This window comes from Denticeps clupeoides, unplaced genomic scaffold, assembly GCF_900700375.1.
Source record: "Denticeps clupeoides unplaced genomic scaffold, fDenClu1.1, whole genome shotgun sequence".
Taxonomy (NCBI): Eukaryota; Metazoa; Chordata; class Actinopteri; order Clupeiformes; family Denticipitidae; genus Denticeps; species Denticeps clupeoides.
In genome coordinates, this window is record NW_021630096.1 from 2,385 (window position 1) to 14,931 (window position 12,547).

The 12,547-nt window shown below is 40.6% G+C and overlaps 24 non-coding genes and 21 pseudogenes across 24 annotated transcripts; all 45 read right to left on the reverse strand.

Annotated features, from left to right (window-relative positions):
* Nucleotides 1-777: 777 nt before the first annotated feature.
* On the reverse strand, nucleotides 778-897 carry LOC114783473 (uncharacterized; annotated as a pseudogene).
* Nucleotides 898-1,042: 145 nt separating this feature from the next.
* LOC114783454 (5S ribosomal RNA) lies at nucleotides 1,043-1,160 on the reverse strand. The gene has a single exon (XR_003748495.1). It is a non-coding gene; the product is annotated as a 5S ribosomal RNA (ribosomal RNA).
* Nucleotides 1,161-1,303: 143 nt separating this feature from the next.
* Nucleotides 1,304-1,423, reverse strand: LOC114783439 (5S ribosomal RNA). The gene has a single exon (XR_003748481.1). It is a non-coding gene; the product is annotated as a 5S ribosomal RNA (ribosomal RNA).
* A 145-nt stretch (nucleotides 1,424-1,568) lies between these two features.
* Nucleotides 1,569-1,687, reverse strand: LOC114783434 (5S ribosomal RNA). The gene has a single exon (XR_003748476.1). It is a non-coding gene; the product is annotated as a 5S ribosomal RNA (ribosomal RNA).
* A 143-nt stretch (nucleotides 1,688-1,830) lies between these two features.
* Nucleotides 1,831-1,948, reverse strand: LOC114783455 (5S ribosomal RNA). Its single transcript, XR_003748496.1, has one exon. It is a non-coding gene; the product is annotated as a 5S ribosomal RNA (ribosomal RNA).
* Nucleotides 1,949-2,092: 144 nt separating this feature from the next.
* Nucleotides 2,093-2,211, reverse strand: LOC114783435 (5S ribosomal RNA). The gene has a single exon (XR_003748477.1). It is a non-coding gene; the product is annotated as a 5S ribosomal RNA (ribosomal RNA).
* Nucleotides 2,212-2,354: 143 nt separating this feature from the next.
* On the reverse strand, nucleotides 2,355-2,473 carry LOC114783436 (5S ribosomal RNA). Its single transcript, XR_003748478.1, has one exon. It is a non-coding gene; the product is annotated as a 5S ribosomal RNA (ribosomal RNA).
* A 144-nt stretch (nucleotides 2,474-2,617) lies between these two features.
* Nucleotides 2,618-2,736, reverse strand: LOC114783453 (5S ribosomal RNA). Its single transcript, XR_003748494.1, has one exon. It is a non-coding gene; the product is annotated as a 5S ribosomal RNA (ribosomal RNA).
* A 144-nt stretch (nucleotides 2,737-2,880) lies between these two features.
* On the reverse strand, nucleotides 2,881-2,998 carry LOC114783451 (5S ribosomal RNA). Its single transcript, XR_003748492.1, has one exon. It is a non-coding gene; the product is annotated as a 5S ribosomal RNA (ribosomal RNA).
* Nucleotides 2,999-3,141: 143 nt separating this feature from the next.
* LOC114783445 (5S ribosomal RNA) lies at nucleotides 3,142-3,260 on the reverse strand. The gene has a single exon (XR_003748486.1). It is a non-coding gene; the product is annotated as a 5S ribosomal RNA (ribosomal RNA).
* Nucleotides 3,261-3,398: 138 nt separating this feature from the next.
* On the reverse strand, nucleotides 3,399-3,517 carry LOC114783477 (uncharacterized; annotated as a pseudogene).
* Nucleotides 3,518-3,653: 136 nt separating this feature from the next.
* Nucleotides 3,654-3,772, reverse strand: LOC114783474 (uncharacterized; annotated as a pseudogene).
* Nucleotides 3,773-3,915: 143 nt separating this feature from the next.
* Nucleotides 3,916-4,034, reverse strand: LOC114783441 (5S ribosomal RNA). The gene has a single exon (XR_003748483.1). It is a non-coding gene; the product is annotated as a 5S ribosomal RNA (ribosomal RNA).
* A 144-nt stretch (nucleotides 4,035-4,178) lies between these two features.
* On the reverse strand, nucleotides 4,179-4,296 carry LOC114783463 (uncharacterized; annotated as a pseudogene).
* Nucleotides 4,297-4,440: 144 nt separating this feature from the next.
* Nucleotides 4,441-4,559, reverse strand: LOC114783467 (uncharacterized; annotated as a pseudogene).
* A 137-nt stretch (nucleotides 4,560-4,696) lies between these two features.
* Nucleotides 4,697-4,815, reverse strand: LOC114783471 (uncharacterized; annotated as a pseudogene).
* A 137-nt stretch (nucleotides 4,816-4,952) lies between these two features.
* On the reverse strand, nucleotides 4,953-5,071 carry LOC114783466 (uncharacterized; annotated as a pseudogene).
* Nucleotides 5,072-5,215: 144 nt separating this feature from the next.
* LOC114783448 (5S ribosomal RNA) lies at nucleotides 5,216-5,334 on the reverse strand. The gene has a single exon (XR_003748489.1). It is a non-coding gene; the product is annotated as a 5S ribosomal RNA (ribosomal RNA).
* A 143-nt stretch (nucleotides 5,335-5,477) lies between these two features.
* Nucleotides 5,478-5,596, reverse strand: LOC114783475 (uncharacterized; annotated as a pseudogene).
* Nucleotides 5,597-5,740: 144 nt separating this feature from the next.
* On the reverse strand, nucleotides 5,741-5,858 carry LOC114783440 (5S ribosomal RNA). The gene has a single exon (XR_003748482.1). It is a non-coding gene; the product is annotated as a 5S ribosomal RNA (ribosomal RNA).
* Nucleotides 5,859-5,996: 138 nt separating this feature from the next.
* On the reverse strand, nucleotides 5,997-6,115 carry LOC114783478 (uncharacterized; annotated as a pseudogene).
* A 137-nt stretch (nucleotides 6,116-6,252) lies between these two features.
* Nucleotides 6,253-6,371, reverse strand: LOC114783460 (uncharacterized; annotated as a pseudogene).
* Nucleotides 6,372-6,514: 143 nt separating this feature from the next.
* Nucleotides 6,515-6,633, reverse strand: LOC114783446 (5S ribosomal RNA). Its single transcript, XR_003748487.1, has one exon. It is a non-coding gene; the product is annotated as a 5S ribosomal RNA (ribosomal RNA).
* Nucleotides 6,634-6,777: 144 nt separating this feature from the next.
* On the reverse strand, nucleotides 6,778-6,895 carry LOC114783449 (5S ribosomal RNA). The gene has a single exon (XR_003748490.1). It is a non-coding gene; the product is annotated as a 5S ribosomal RNA (ribosomal RNA).
* Nucleotides 6,896-7,039: 144 nt separating this feature from the next.
* LOC114783457 (5S ribosomal RNA) lies at nucleotides 7,040-7,158 on the reverse strand. Its single transcript, XR_003748497.1, has one exon. It is a non-coding gene; the product is annotated as a 5S ribosomal RNA (ribosomal RNA).
* Nucleotides 7,159-7,302: 144 nt separating this feature from the next.
* LOC114783437 (5S ribosomal RNA) lies at nucleotides 7,303-7,421 on the reverse strand. Its single transcript, XR_003748479.1, has one exon. It is a non-coding gene; the product is annotated as a 5S ribosomal RNA (ribosomal RNA).
* A 144-nt stretch (nucleotides 7,422-7,565) lies between these two features.
* LOC114783456 (uncharacterized) lies at nucleotides 7,566-7,684 on the reverse strand (annotated as a pseudogene).
* Nucleotides 7,685-7,828: 144 nt separating this feature from the next.
* On the reverse strand, nucleotides 7,829-7,946 carry LOC114783452 (5S ribosomal RNA). Its single transcript, XR_003748493.1, has one exon. It is a non-coding gene; the product is annotated as a 5S ribosomal RNA (ribosomal RNA).
* A 137-nt stretch (nucleotides 7,947-8,083) lies between these two features.
* On the reverse strand, nucleotides 8,084-8,202 carry LOC114783464 (uncharacterized; annotated as a pseudogene).
* Nucleotides 8,203-8,338: 136 nt separating this feature from the next.
* On the reverse strand, nucleotides 8,339-8,457 carry LOC114783461 (uncharacterized; annotated as a pseudogene).
* Nucleotides 8,458-8,599: 142 nt separating this feature from the next.
* Nucleotides 8,600-8,720, reverse strand: LOC114783444 (5S ribosomal RNA). The gene has a single exon (XR_003748485.1). It is a non-coding gene; the product is annotated as a 5S ribosomal RNA (ribosomal RNA).
* Nucleotides 8,721-8,864: 144 nt separating this feature from the next.
* Nucleotides 8,865-8,982, reverse strand: LOC114783458 (uncharacterized; annotated as a pseudogene).
* Nucleotides 8,983-9,126: 144 nt separating this feature from the next.
* On the reverse strand, nucleotides 9,127-9,245 carry LOC114783468 (5S ribosomal RNA). Its single transcript, XR_003748498.1, has one exon. It is a non-coding gene; the product is annotated as a 5S ribosomal RNA (ribosomal RNA).
* A 144-nt stretch (nucleotides 9,246-9,389) lies between these two features.
* Nucleotides 9,390-9,508, reverse strand: LOC114783480 (5S ribosomal RNA). The gene has a single exon (XR_003748499.1). It is a non-coding gene; the product is annotated as a 5S ribosomal RNA (ribosomal RNA).
* A 138-nt stretch (nucleotides 9,509-9,646) lies between these two features.
* On the reverse strand, nucleotides 9,647-9,766 carry LOC114783465 (uncharacterized; annotated as a pseudogene).
* A 138-nt stretch (nucleotides 9,767-9,904) lies between these two features.
* Nucleotides 9,905-10,022, reverse strand: LOC114783479 (uncharacterized; annotated as a pseudogene).
* Nucleotides 10,023-10,164: 142 nt separating this feature from the next.
* On the reverse strand, nucleotides 10,165-10,284 carry LOC114783442 (5S ribosomal RNA). The gene has a single exon (XR_003748484.1). It is a non-coding gene; the product is annotated as a 5S ribosomal RNA (ribosomal RNA).
* Nucleotides 10,285-10,429: 145 nt separating this feature from the next.
* On the reverse strand, nucleotides 10,430-10,548 carry LOC114783470 (uncharacterized; annotated as a pseudogene).
* A 144-nt stretch (nucleotides 10,549-10,692) lies between these two features.
* On the reverse strand, nucleotides 10,693-10,812 carry LOC114783438 (5S ribosomal RNA). Its single transcript, XR_003748480.1, has one exon. It is a non-coding gene; the product is annotated as a 5S ribosomal RNA (ribosomal RNA).
* Nucleotides 10,813-10,950: 138 nt separating this feature from the next.
* Nucleotides 10,951-11,069, reverse strand: LOC114783472 (uncharacterized; annotated as a pseudogene).
* A 137-nt stretch (nucleotides 11,070-11,206) lies between these two features.
* On the reverse strand, nucleotides 11,207-11,325 carry LOC114783462 (uncharacterized; annotated as a pseudogene).
* Nucleotides 11,326-11,466: 141 nt separating this feature from the next.
* Nucleotides 11,467-11,584, reverse strand: LOC114783447 (5S ribosomal RNA). Its single transcript, XR_003748488.1, has one exon. It is a non-coding gene; the product is annotated as a 5S ribosomal RNA (ribosomal RNA).
* A 143-nt stretch (nucleotides 11,585-11,727) lies between these two features.
* On the reverse strand, nucleotides 11,728-11,845 carry LOC114783450 (5S ribosomal RNA). The gene has a single exon (XR_003748491.1). It is a non-coding gene; the product is annotated as a 5S ribosomal RNA (ribosomal RNA).
* Nucleotides 11,846-11,988: 143 nt separating this feature from the next.
* On the reverse strand, nucleotides 11,989-12,106 carry LOC114783459 (uncharacterized; annotated as a pseudogene).
* Nucleotides 12,107-12,243: 137 nt separating this feature from the next.
* On the reverse strand, nucleotides 12,244-12,362 carry LOC114783476 (uncharacterized; annotated as a pseudogene).
* Between the last annotated feature and the right edge of the window lie 185 nt (nucleotides 12,363-12,547).

Below are 12,547 nucleotides of genomic sequence, written 5' to 3' on the forward strand. Positions count from 1 at the left end.
GTGAAGTGACAGTCAGACAATCGGCTTTCTTATTTTTTTTTTCATCCCACAAAAACCCTTCCTTTTTCTGTCATATCAACCATGTTCTGCTAATCGGGGCACAGCACACTTTTCTTATTGTCAAAATGAACCGGAGAGATGTACCCTTTGTGTCATTATAACAAGAAAAGTATCTGAAATTACCAGAAATGTTTTCGCCACATGCGCCTCTTATTATTAACGTAGAAAACAAGCACACTGCTCGGTCAATGCTATATGTCTTATGTTTTTGGGCTTGGTCAATTTTGTCTGGGGCCTTTTTTTTTATTAAAAATAAGAAATGTGTCTTGGGCTTCCATAAATGGGAAAAGCTTGAAAAATGTCATTATAGTAAAAAATAGTCATAGTCCGTAATGTGAAAACCTGTAAAAATAGTTAAAAAGCATTAAAAAGCAAAGTCGGGAGTCAAAAAGCTGAAAAAATGACAAAGTCCAAAAAATTACCCAGCGTGCCGAGGGGGACCTCCAAGGCTGAGGTCAGTCAGTCTACTGATCGACCAGAGAGCACCTAAATCGGGGAAGAAGTGAGAGCCCGGCCTCTCTGGTTCTCAGCAGTGTATAGGTAGAGCTGAGGGGTTAAAAGTAAAAAAAATGACAAAGTACAAAAAAAAAACTAAGTCGGAAAGTGAAAAAGTAAAAAAAATCGCAAAGTCCAAAACATTTTCTAAGTCGAGAGTCAAAAAAGCTGAAAAAATGACAAAGTCAAAAAAAAAAACTAAGTCGGAAAGTGACTTAGTGACAGTTAAAGCACCTGGTATTCCCAGGAGGTCTCCCATCCAAGTACTAACCAGGCCCAAGCCTTCTTAGCTTCCGAGATCAGACGAGACCGGGGCGTTCTTGGGCTGGTATGGCCGTAAGCAATCTCTGCTTGAAAATCTTGGACTTTAAACAACCTAGGCTTGAAAACATATCACAGAGTGAAAATACCTCTTAACTTACTTTAGAAAAAAACTAACAAAGCGATGCAAAAAAACTTCATTTTAAAAAGTTTTTCAACAGTTTAAAGCTTACAGCACCTGGTATTCCCAGGAGGTCTCCCATCCAAGTACTAACCAGGCCCAAGCCTTCTTAGCTTCGAGATCAGACGAGACCGGGCGTTCTTGGGCTGGTATGGCCGTAAGCAATCTCTGCTTGAAAATCTTGGACTTTAAACAACCTAGGCTTGAAAACATATCACAGAGTGAAAATACCTCTTAACTTACTTTAGAAAAAAACTAACAAAGCGATGCAAAAAAACTTCATTTTAAAAAGTTTTCAACAGTTAAAGCTTACAGCACCTGGTAATTCCCAGGAGGTCTCCCATCCAAGTACTAACCAGGCCCAAGCCTTCTTAGCTTCCGAGATCAGACGAGACCGGGCGTTCTTGGGCTGGTATGGCCGTAAGCAATCTCTGCTTGAAAATCTTGGACTTTAAACAACCTAGGCTTGAAAACATATCACAGAGTGAAAATACCTCTTAACTTACTTTAGAAAAAAAACTAACAAAGCGATGCAAAAAAACTTCATTTTAAAAAGTTTTTCAACAGTTAAAGCTTACAGCACCTGGTATTCCCAGGAGGTCTCCCATCCAAGTACTAACCAGGCCCAAGCCTTCTTAGCTTCCGAGATCAGACGAGACCGGGCGTTCTTGGGCTGGTATGGCCGTAAGCAATCTCTGCTTGAAAATCTTGGACTTTAAACAACCTAGGCTTGAAAACATATCACAGAGTGAAAATACCTCTTAACTTACTTTAGAAAAAAACTAACAAAGCGATGCAAAAAAACTTCATTTTAAAAAGTTTTCAACAGTTAAAGCTTACAGCACCTGGTATTCCCAGGAGGTCTCCCATCCAAGTACTAACCAGGCCCAAGCCTTCTTAGCTTCGAGATCAGACGAGACCGGGCGTTCTTGGGCTGGTATGGCCGTAAGCAATCTCTGCTTGAAAATCTTGGACTTTAAACAACCTAGGCTTGAAAACATATCACAGAGTGAAAATACCTCTTAACTTACTTTAGAAAAAAACTAACAAAGCGATGCAAAAAAACTTCATTTTAAAAAGTTTTTCAACAGTTAAAGCTTACAGCACCTGGTATTCCCAGGAGGTCTCCCATCCAAGTACTAACCAGGCCCAAGCCTTCTTAGCTTCCGAGATCAGACGAGACCGGGCATTCTTGGGCTGGTATGGCCGTAAGCAATCTCTGCTTGAAAATCTTGGACTTTAAACAACCTAGGCTTGAAAACATATCACAGAGTGAAAATACCTCTTAACTTACTTTAGAAAAAAACTAACAAAGCGATGCAAAAAAACTTCATTTTAAAAAGTTTTCAACAGTTAAAGCTTACAGTACCTGGTATTCCCAGGAGGTCTCCCATCCAAGTACTAACCAGGCCCAAGCCTTCTTAGCTTCCGAGATCAGACGAGACCGGGCGTTCTTGGGCTGGTATGGCCGTAAGCAATCTCTGCTTGAAAATCTTGGACTTTAAACAACCTAGGCTTGAAAACATATCACAGAGTGAAAATACCTCTTAACTTACTTTAGAAAAAAACTAACAAAGCGATGCAAAAAAACTTCATTTTAAAAAGTTTTTCAACAGTTAAAGCTTACAGCACCTGGTATTCCCAGGAGGTCTCCCATCCAAGTACTAACCAGGCCAAAGCCTTCTTAGCTTCCGAGATCAGACGAGATCTGGCATTCTTGGGCTGGTATGGCCGTAAGCAATCTCTGCTTGAAAATCTTGGACTTTAAACAACCTAGGCTTGAAAACATATCACAGAGTGAAAATACCTCTTAACTTACTTTAGAAAAAAACTAACAAAGCGATGCAAAAAAAACTTCATTTTAAAAAGTTTTCAACAGTTAAAGCTTACAGCACCTGGTATTCCCAGGAGGTCTCCCATCCAAGTACTAACCAGGCCAAGCCTTCTTAGCTTCCGAGATCAGACGAGACCGGGCGTTCTTGGGCTGGTATGGCCGTAAGCAATCTCTGCTTGAAATCTTGGACTTTAAACAACCTAGGCTTGAAAACATATCACAGAGTGAAAATACCTCTTAACTTACTTTAGAAAAAAACTAACAAAGCGATGCAAAAAAACTTCATTTTAAAAAGTTTTTCAACAGTTAAAGCTTACAGCACCTGGTATTCCCAGGAGCTCTCCCATCCAAGTACTAACCAGGCCCAAGCCTTCTTAGCTTCCGAGATCAGACGAGACCGGGCGTTCTTGGGCTGGTATGGCCGTAAGCAATCTCTGCTTGAAAATCTTGGACTTTAAACAACCTAGGCTTGAAAACAAATCACAGAGTGAAAATACCTCTTAACTTACTTTAGAAAAAAACTAACAAAGCGAAGCAAAAAAAACTTCATTTTAAAAAGTTTGTCAACAGTTAAAGCACCTGGTATTCCCAGGAGGTCTCCCATCCAAGTAATAACCAGGCCCAAGCCTTCTTAGCTTCCGAGATCAGACGAGACCGGGCATTCTTGGACTGGTATGGCCGTAAGCAATCTGTGCTTGAAAATCTTGGACTTTAAACAACCTAGGCTTGAAAACATATCACAGAGGGAAAATACCTCTTAACTTACTTTAGAAAAAAACTAACAAAGCGATGCAAAAAAACTTCATTTAAAAAGTTTTTCAACAGTTAAAGCACCTGGTATTCCCAGGAGGTCTCCCATCCAAGTACTAACCATGCCCAAGCCTTCTTAGCTTCCGAGATCAGACGAGACCGGGCGTTCTTGGGCTGGTATGGCCGTAAGCAATCTCTGCTTGAAATCTTGGACTTTAAACAACCTAGGCTTGAAAACATATCACAGAGTGAAAATACCTCTTAACTTACTTTAGAAAAAAACTAACAAAGCGATGCAAAAAAACTTCATTTTAAAACGTTTTTCAACAGTTAAAGCTTACAGCACCTGGTATTCCCAGGAGGTCTCCCATTCAAGTACTAACCAGGCCCAAGCCTTCTTAGCTTCCGAGATCGGACGAGATCTGGCATTCTTGGGCTGGTATGGCCGTAAGCAATCTCTGCTTGAAAATCTTGGACTTTAAACAACCTAGGCTTGAAAACATATCACAGAGTGAAAATACCTCTTAACTTACTTTAGAAAAAAACTAACAAAGCGATGCAAAAAAAGTTCATTTTAAAAAGTTTTTCAACAGTTAAAGCTTACAGTACCTGGAATTCCCAGGAGGTCTCCCATCCAAGTACTAACCAGGCCCAAGCCTTCTTAGCTTCCGAGATCAGACGAGACTGGCGTTCTTGGGCTGGTATGGCCGTAAGCAATCTCTGCTTGAAAATCTTGGACTTTAAACAACCTAGGCTTGAAAACATATCACAGAGTGAAAATACCTCTTAACTTACTTTAGAAAAAAACTAACAAAGCGATGCAAAAAAACTTCATTTTAAAAAGTTTTTCAACAGTTAAAGCTTACAGCACCTGGTATTCCCAGGAGGTCTCCCATCCAAGTATTAACCAGGCCAAAGCCTTCTTAGCTTCCGTGATCAGACGAGATCTGGCGTTCTTGGGCTGGTATGGCCGTAAGCAATCTCTGCTTGAAAATCTTGGACTTTAAACAACCTAGGCTTGAAAACAAATCACAGAGTGAAAATACCTCTTAACTTACTTTAGAAAAAAACTAACAAAGTGATGCAAAAAAACTTCATTTTAAAAAGTTCGTCAACAGTTAAAGCACCTGGTATTCCCAGGAGGTCTCCCATCCAAGTACTAACCAGGCCCAAGCCTTCTTAGCTTCCGAGATCAGACGAGACCGGGCATTCTTGGACTGGTATGGCCGTAAGCAATCTGTGCTTGAAAATCTTGGACTTTAAACAACCTAGGCTTGAAAACATATCACAGAGGGAAAATACCTCTTAATTTACTTTAGAAAAAAACTAACAAAGCGATGCAAAAAAACTTCATTTAAAAAAGTTTTTCGACAGTTAAAGCACCTGGTATTCCCAGGAGGTCTCCCATCCAAGTACTAACCAGGCCCAAGCCTTCTTAGCTTTCGAGATCAGACGAGACCGGGCGTTCTTGGGCTGGTATGGCCGTAAGCAATCTCTGCTTGAAAATCTTGGACTTTAAACAACCTAGGCTTGAAAACATATCACAGAGTGAAAATACCTCTTAACTTACTTTAGAAAAAAACTAACAAAGCGATGCAAAAAAAGTTCATTTTAAAAAGTTTTTCAACAGTTAAAGCTTACAGTACCTGGTATTCCCAGGAAGTCTCCCATCTAAGTACTAACCAGGCCCAAGCCTTCTTAGCTTCCGAGATCAGACGAGACCGGGCGTTCTTGGGCTGGTATGGCCGTAAGCAATCTCTGCTTGAAAATCTTGGACTTTAAACAACCTAGGCTTGAAAACATATCACAGAGTGAAAATACCTCTTAACTTACTTTAGAAAAAAACTAAAAAAGCGATGCAAAAAAGTTCATTTTAAAAAGTTTTTCAACAGTTAAAGCTTACAGCACCTGGTATTCCCAGGAGGTCTCCCATCCAAGTATTAACAAAGCCAAAGCCTTCTTAGCTTCCGAGATCAGACGAGATCTGGCGTTCTTGGGCTGGTATGGCCGTAAGCAATCTCTGCTTGGAAATCTTGGACTTTAAACAACCTAGGCTTGAAAACATATCACAGAGTGAAAATACCTCTTAACTTACTTTAGAAAAAAACTAACAAAGCGATGCAAAAAAACTTCATTTTAAAAAGTTTTTCAACAGTTAAAGCTTACAGCACCTGGTATTCCCAGGAGGTCTCCCATCCAAGTATAACCAGGCCCAAGCCTTCTTAGCTTCCGAGATCAGACGAGATCGGGCGTTCTTGGGCTGGTATGGCCGTAAGCAATCTCTGCTTGAAAATCTTGGACTTTAAACAACCTAGGCTTGAAAACATATCACAGAGTGAAAATACCTCTTAACTTACTTTAGAAAAAAACTAACAAAGCGAATGCAAAAAAACTTCATTTTAAAAAGTTTGTCAACAGTTAAAGCACCTGGTATTCCCAGGAGGTCTCCCATCCAAGTAATAACCAGGCCCAAGCCTTCTTAGCTTCCGAGATCAGACGAGACCGGGCATTCTTGGACTGGTATGGCCGTAAGCAATCTGTGCTTGAAAATCTTGGACTTTAAACAACCTAGGCTTGAAAACATATCACAGAGGGAAAATACCTCTTAACTTACTTTAGAAAAAAACTAACAAAGCGATGCAAAAAAACTTCATTTAAAAAAGTTTTTCAACAGTTAAAGCACCTGGTATTCCCAGGAGGTCTCCCATCCAAGTACTAACCAGGCCCAAGCCTTCTTAGCTTCCGAGATCAGACGAGACCGGGCGTTCTTGGGCTGGTATGGCCGTAAGCAATCTCTGCTTGAAATCTTGGACTTTAAACAACCTAGGCTTGAAAACATATCACAGAGTGAAAATACCTCTTAACTTACTTTAGAAAAAAACTAACAAAGCGATGCAAAAAAACTTCATTTTAAAAAGTTTTTCAACAGTTAAAGCTTACAGCACCTGGTATTCCCAGGAGGTCTCCCATCCAAGTACTAACCAGGCCCAAGCCTTCTTAGCTTCCGAGATCAGACGAGACCGGGCGTTCTTGGGCTGGTATGGCCGTAAGCAATCTCTGCTTGAAAATCTTGGACTTTAAACAACCTAGGCTTGAAAACATATCACAGAGTGAAAATACCTCTTAACTTACTTTAGAAAAAAACTAACAAAGCGATGCAAAAAAACTTCATTTTAAAAAGTTTTTCAACAGTTAAAGCTTACAGCACCTGGTATTCCCAGGAGGTCTCCCATCCAAGTACTAACCAGGCCCAAGCCTTCTTAGCTTCCGAGATCAGACGAGACGGGCGTTCTTGGGCTGGTATGGCCGTAAGCAATCTCTGCTTGAAAATCTTGGACTTTAAACAACCTAGGCTTGAAAACATATCACAGAGTGAAAATACCTCTTAACTTACTTTAGAAAAAAACTAACAAAGCGATGCAAAAAAACTTCATTTTAAAAAGTTTTTCAACAGTTAAAGCTTACAGCACCTGGTATTCCCAGGAGGTCTCCCATCCAAGTACTAACCAGGCCCAAGCCTTCTTAGCTTCCGAGATCAGACGAGACCGGGCGTTCTTGGGCTGGTATGGCCGTAAGCAATCTCTGCTTGAAAATCTTGGACTTTAAACAACCTAGGCTTGAAAACATATCACAGAGTGAAAATACCTCTTAACTTACTTTAGAAAAAAACTAACAAAGCGATGCAAAAAAACTTCATTTTAAAAAGTTTTTCAACAGTTAAAGCTTACAGTACCTGGTATTCCCAGGAGGTCTCCCATCCAAGTACTAACCAGGCCCAAGCCTTCTTAGCTTCCGAGATCAGACGAGACCGGGCGTTCTTGGGCTGGTATGGCCGTAAGCAATCTCTGCTTGAAAATCTTGGACTTTAAACAACCTAGGCTTGAAAACATATCACAGAGTGAAAATACCTCTTAACTTACTTTAGAAAAAAACTAACAAAGCGATGCAAAAAAACTTCATTTTAAAAAGTTTTTCAACAGTTAAAGCTTACAGCACCTGGTATTCCCAGGAGGTCTCCCATCCAAGTATTAACCAGGCCAAAGCCTTCTTAGCTTCCGAGATCAGACGAGATCTGGCGTTCTTGGGCTGGTATGGCCGTAAGCAATCTCTGCTTGGAAATCTTGGACTTTAAACAACCTAGGCTTGAAAACATATCACAGAGTGAAAATACCTCTTAACTTACTTTAGAAAAAAACTAACAAAGCGATGCAAAAAAACTTCATTTTAAAAAGTTTTTCAACAGTTAAAGCTTACAGCACCTGGTATTCCCAGGAGGTCTCCCATCCAAGTACTAACCAGGCCAAGCCTTCTTAGCTTCCGAGATCAGACGAGACCGGGCGTTCTTGGGCTGGTATGGCCGTAAGCAATCTCTGCTTGAAAATCTTGGACTTTAAACAACCTAGGCTTGAAAACAAATCACAGAGTGAAAATACCTCTTAACTTACTTTAGAAAAAAACTAACAAAGCGATGCAAAAAAACTTCATTTTAAAAAGTTTGTCAACAGTTAAAGCACCTGGTATTCCCAGGAGGTCTCCCATCCAAGTACTAACCAGGCCCAAGCCTTCTTAGCTTCCGAGATCAGACGAGACCGGGCGTTCTTGGACTGGTATGGCCGTAAGCAATCTGTGCTTGAAAATCTTGGACTTTAAACAACCTAGGCTTGAAAACATATCACAGAGGGAAAATACCTCTTAACTTACTTTAGAAAAAAACTAACAAAGCGATGCAAAAAAACTTCATTTAAAAAGTTTTTCAACAGTTAAAGCACCTGGTATTCCCAGGAGGTCTCCCATCCAAGTACTAACCAGGCCCAAGCCTTCTTAGCTTCCGAGATCAGACGAGACCGGGCGTTCTTGGGCTGGTATGGCCGTAAGCAATCTCTGCTTGAAATCTTGGACTTTAAACAACCTAGGCTTGAAAACATATCACAGAGTGAAAATACCTCTTAACTTACTTTAGAAAAAAACTAACAAAGCGATGCAAAAAACTTCATTTTAAAACGTTTTTCAACAGTTAAAGCTTACAGCACCTGGTATTCCCAGGAGGTCTCCCATCCAAGTACTAACCAGGCCCAAGCCTTCTTAGCTTCCGAGATCAGGACGAGACCGGGCAGTTCTTGGGCTGGTATGGCCGTAAGCAATCTCTGCTTGAAAATCTTGGACTTTAAACAACCTAGGCTTGAAAACATATCACAGAGTGAAAATACCTCTTAACTTACTTTAGAAAAAAACTAACAAAGCGATGCAAAAAACGTTCATTTTAAAAAGTTTTTCAACAGTTAAAGCTTACAGCACCTGGTATTCCCAGGAGGTCTCCCATCCAAGTACTAACCAGGCCCAAGCCTTCTTAGCTTCCGAGATCAGACGAGACTGGCGTTCTTGGGCTGGTATGGCCGTAAGCAATCTCTGCTTGAAAATCTTGGACTTTAAACAACCTAGGCTTGAAAACATATCACAGAGTGAAAATACCTCTTAACTTACTTTAGAAAAAAACTAACAAAGCGATGCAAAAAAACTTCATTTTAAAAAGTTTTTCAACAGTTAAAGCTTACAGCACCTGGTATTCCCAGGAGGTCTCCCATCCAAGTACTAACCAGGCCCAAGCCTTCTTAGCTTCCGAGATCAGACGAGACCGGGCGTTCTTGGGCTGGTATGGCCGTAAGCAATCTCTGCTTGAAAATCTTGGACTTTAAACAACCTAGGCTTGAAAACATATCACAGAGTGAAAATACCTCTTAACTTACTTTAGAAAAAAACTAACAAAGCGATGCAAAAAAACTTCATTTTAAAAAGTTTTTCAACAGTTAAAGCTTACAGCACCTGGTATTCCCAGGAGGTCTCCCATCCAAGTACTAACCAGGCCCAAGCCTTCTTAGCTTCCGAGATCAGACGAGACCGGGCGTTCTTGGGCTGGTATGGCCGTAAGCAATCTCTGCTTGAAAATCTTGGACTTTAAACAACCTAGGCTTGAAAACATATCACAGAGTGAAAATACCTCTTAACTTACTTTAGAAAAAAACTAACAAAGCGATGCAAAAAAACTTCATTTTAAAAAGTTTTTCAACAGTTTAAAGCACCTGGTATTCCCAGGAGGTCTCCCATCCAAGTACTAACCAGGCCCAAGCCTTCTTAGCTTCCGAGATCAGACGAGACCGGGCAGTTCTTGGACTGGTATGGCCGTAAGCAATCTCTGCTTGAAAATCTTGGACTTTAAACAACCTAGGCTTGAAAACATATCACAGAGGGAAAATACCTCTTAACTTACTTTAGAAAAAAACTAACAAAGCGATGCAAAAAAACTTCATTTTAAAAAAGTTTTTCAACAGTTAAAGCACCTGGTATTCCCAGGAGGTCTCCCATCCAAGTACTAACCAGGCCCAAGCCTTCTTAGCTTCGAGATCAGACGAGACCGGGCGTTCTTGGGCTGGTATGGCCGTAAGCAATCTCTGCTTGAAATCTTGGACTTTAAACAACCTAGGCTTGAAAACATATCACAGAGTGAAAATACCTCTTAACTTACTTTAGAAAAAAACTAACAAAGCGATGCAAAAAACTTCATTTTAAAAAGTTTTTCAACAGTTAAAGCTTACAGCACCTGGTATTCCCAGGAGGTCTCCCATCCAAGTACTAACCAGGCCCAAGCCTTCTTAGCTTCCGAGATCAGACGAGGACCGGGCGTTCTTGGGCTGGTATGGCCGTAAGCAATCTCTGCTTGAAAATCTTGGACTTTAAACAACCTAGGCTTGAAAACATATCACAGAGTGAAAATACCTCTTAACTTACTTTAGAAAAAAACTAACAAAGCGATGCAAAAAAACTTCATTTTAAAAAGTTTTTCAAACAGTTAAAGCTTACAGCACCTGGTATTCCCAGGAGGGTCTCCCATCCAAGTATAACCAGGCCCAAGCCTTCTTAGCTTCCGAGATCAGACGAGACCTGGCGTTCTTGGGCTGGTATGGCCGTAAGCAATCTCTGCTTGAAAATCTTGGACTTTAAACAACCTAGGCTTGAAAACATATCACAGAGTGAAAATACCTCTTAACTTACTTTAGAAAAAAACTAACAAAGCGATGCAAAAAAACTTCATTTTAAAAAGTTTTTCAACAGTTAAAGCTTACAGCACCTGGTATTCCCAGGAGGTCTCCCATCCAAGTACTAACCAGGCCCAAGCCTTCTTAGCTTCCGAGATCAGACGAGACTCGGGCGTTCTTGGGCTGGTATGGCCGTAAGCAATCTCTGCTTGAAAATCTTGGACTTTAAACAACCTAGGCTTGAAAACAAATCACAGAGTGAAAATACCTCTTAACTTACTTTAGAAAAAAACTAACAAAGCGAATGCAAAAAAACTTCATTTTAAAAAGTTTGTCAACAGTTAAAGCACCTGGTATTCCCAGGAGGTCTCCCATCCAAGTACTAACCAGGCCCAAGCCTTCTTAGCTTCCGAGATCAGACGAGACCGGGCATTCTTGGACTGGTATGGCCGTAAGCAATCTGTGCTTGAAAATCTTGGACTTTAAACAACCTAGGCTTGAAAACATATCACAGAGGGAAAATACCTCTTAACTTACTTTAGAAAAAAACTAACAAAGCGATGCAAAAAAACTTCATTTAAAAAAGTTTTTCAACAGTTAAAGCACCTGGTATTCCCAGGAGGTCTCCCATCCAAGTACTAACCAGGCCCAAGCCTTCTTAGCTTCCGAGATCAGACGAGACCGGGCGTTCTTGGGCTGGTATGGCCGTAAGCAATCTCTGCTTGAAATCTTGGACTTTAAACAACCTAGGCTTGAAAACATATCACAGAGTGAAAATACCTCTTAACTTACTTTAGAAAAAACTAACAAAGCGATGCAAAAAAACTTCATTTAAAACGTTTTTCAACAGTTAAAGCTTACAGCACCTGGTATTCCCAGGAGGTCTCCCATCCAAGTACTAACCAGGCCCAAGCCTTCTTAGCTTCCGAGATCGACGAGACCGGGCGTTCTTGGGCTGGTATGGCCGTAAGCAATCTCTGCTTGAAAATCTTGGACTTTAAACAACCTAGGCTTGAAAACATATCACAGAGTGAAAATACCTCTTAACTTACTTAGAAAAAAACTAACAAAGCGATGCAAAAAAACTTCATTTTAAAAAGTTTTTCAACAGTTAAAGCTTACAGCACCTGGTATTCCCAGGAGGTCTCCCATCCAAGTACTAACCAGGCCCAAGCCTTCTTAGCTTCCGAGATCAGACGAGACGGGCGTTCTTGGGCTGGTATGGCCGTAAGCAATCTCTGCTTGAAAATCTTGGACTTTAAACAACCTAGGCTTGAAAACATATCACAGAGTGAAAATACCTCTTAACTTACTTTAGAAAAAACTAACAAAGCGATGCAAAAAAACTTCATTTTAAAAAGTTTTTCAACAGTTAAAGCTTACAGCACCTGGTATTCCCAGGAGGTCTCCCATCAAGTACTAACCAGGCCAAAGCCTTCTTAGCTTCCGAGATCAGACGAGATCTGGCGTTCTTGGGCTGGTATGGCCGTAAGCAATCTCTGCTTGAAAATCTTGGACTTTAAACAACCTAGGCTTGAAAACAAATCACAGAGTGAAAATACCTCTTAACTTACTTTAGAAAAAAACTAACAAAGCGATGCAAAAAAAATTCATTTTAAAAAGTTCGTCAACAGTTAAAGCACCTGGTATTCCCAGGAGGTCTCCCATCCAAGTACTAACCAGGCCCAAGCCTTCTTAGCTTCCGAGATCAGACGAGACCGGGCATTCTTGGACTGGTAAGGCCGTAAGCAATCTGTGCTTGAAAATCTTGGACTTTAAACAACCTAGGCTTGAAAACATATTCACAGAGGGAAAATACCTCTTAATTTACTTTAGAAAAAAACTAACAAAGCGATGCAAAAAAACTTCATTTAAAAAGTTTTTCGACAGTTAAGACCTGTATTCCCAGGAGGTCTCCCATCCAAGTACTACCAG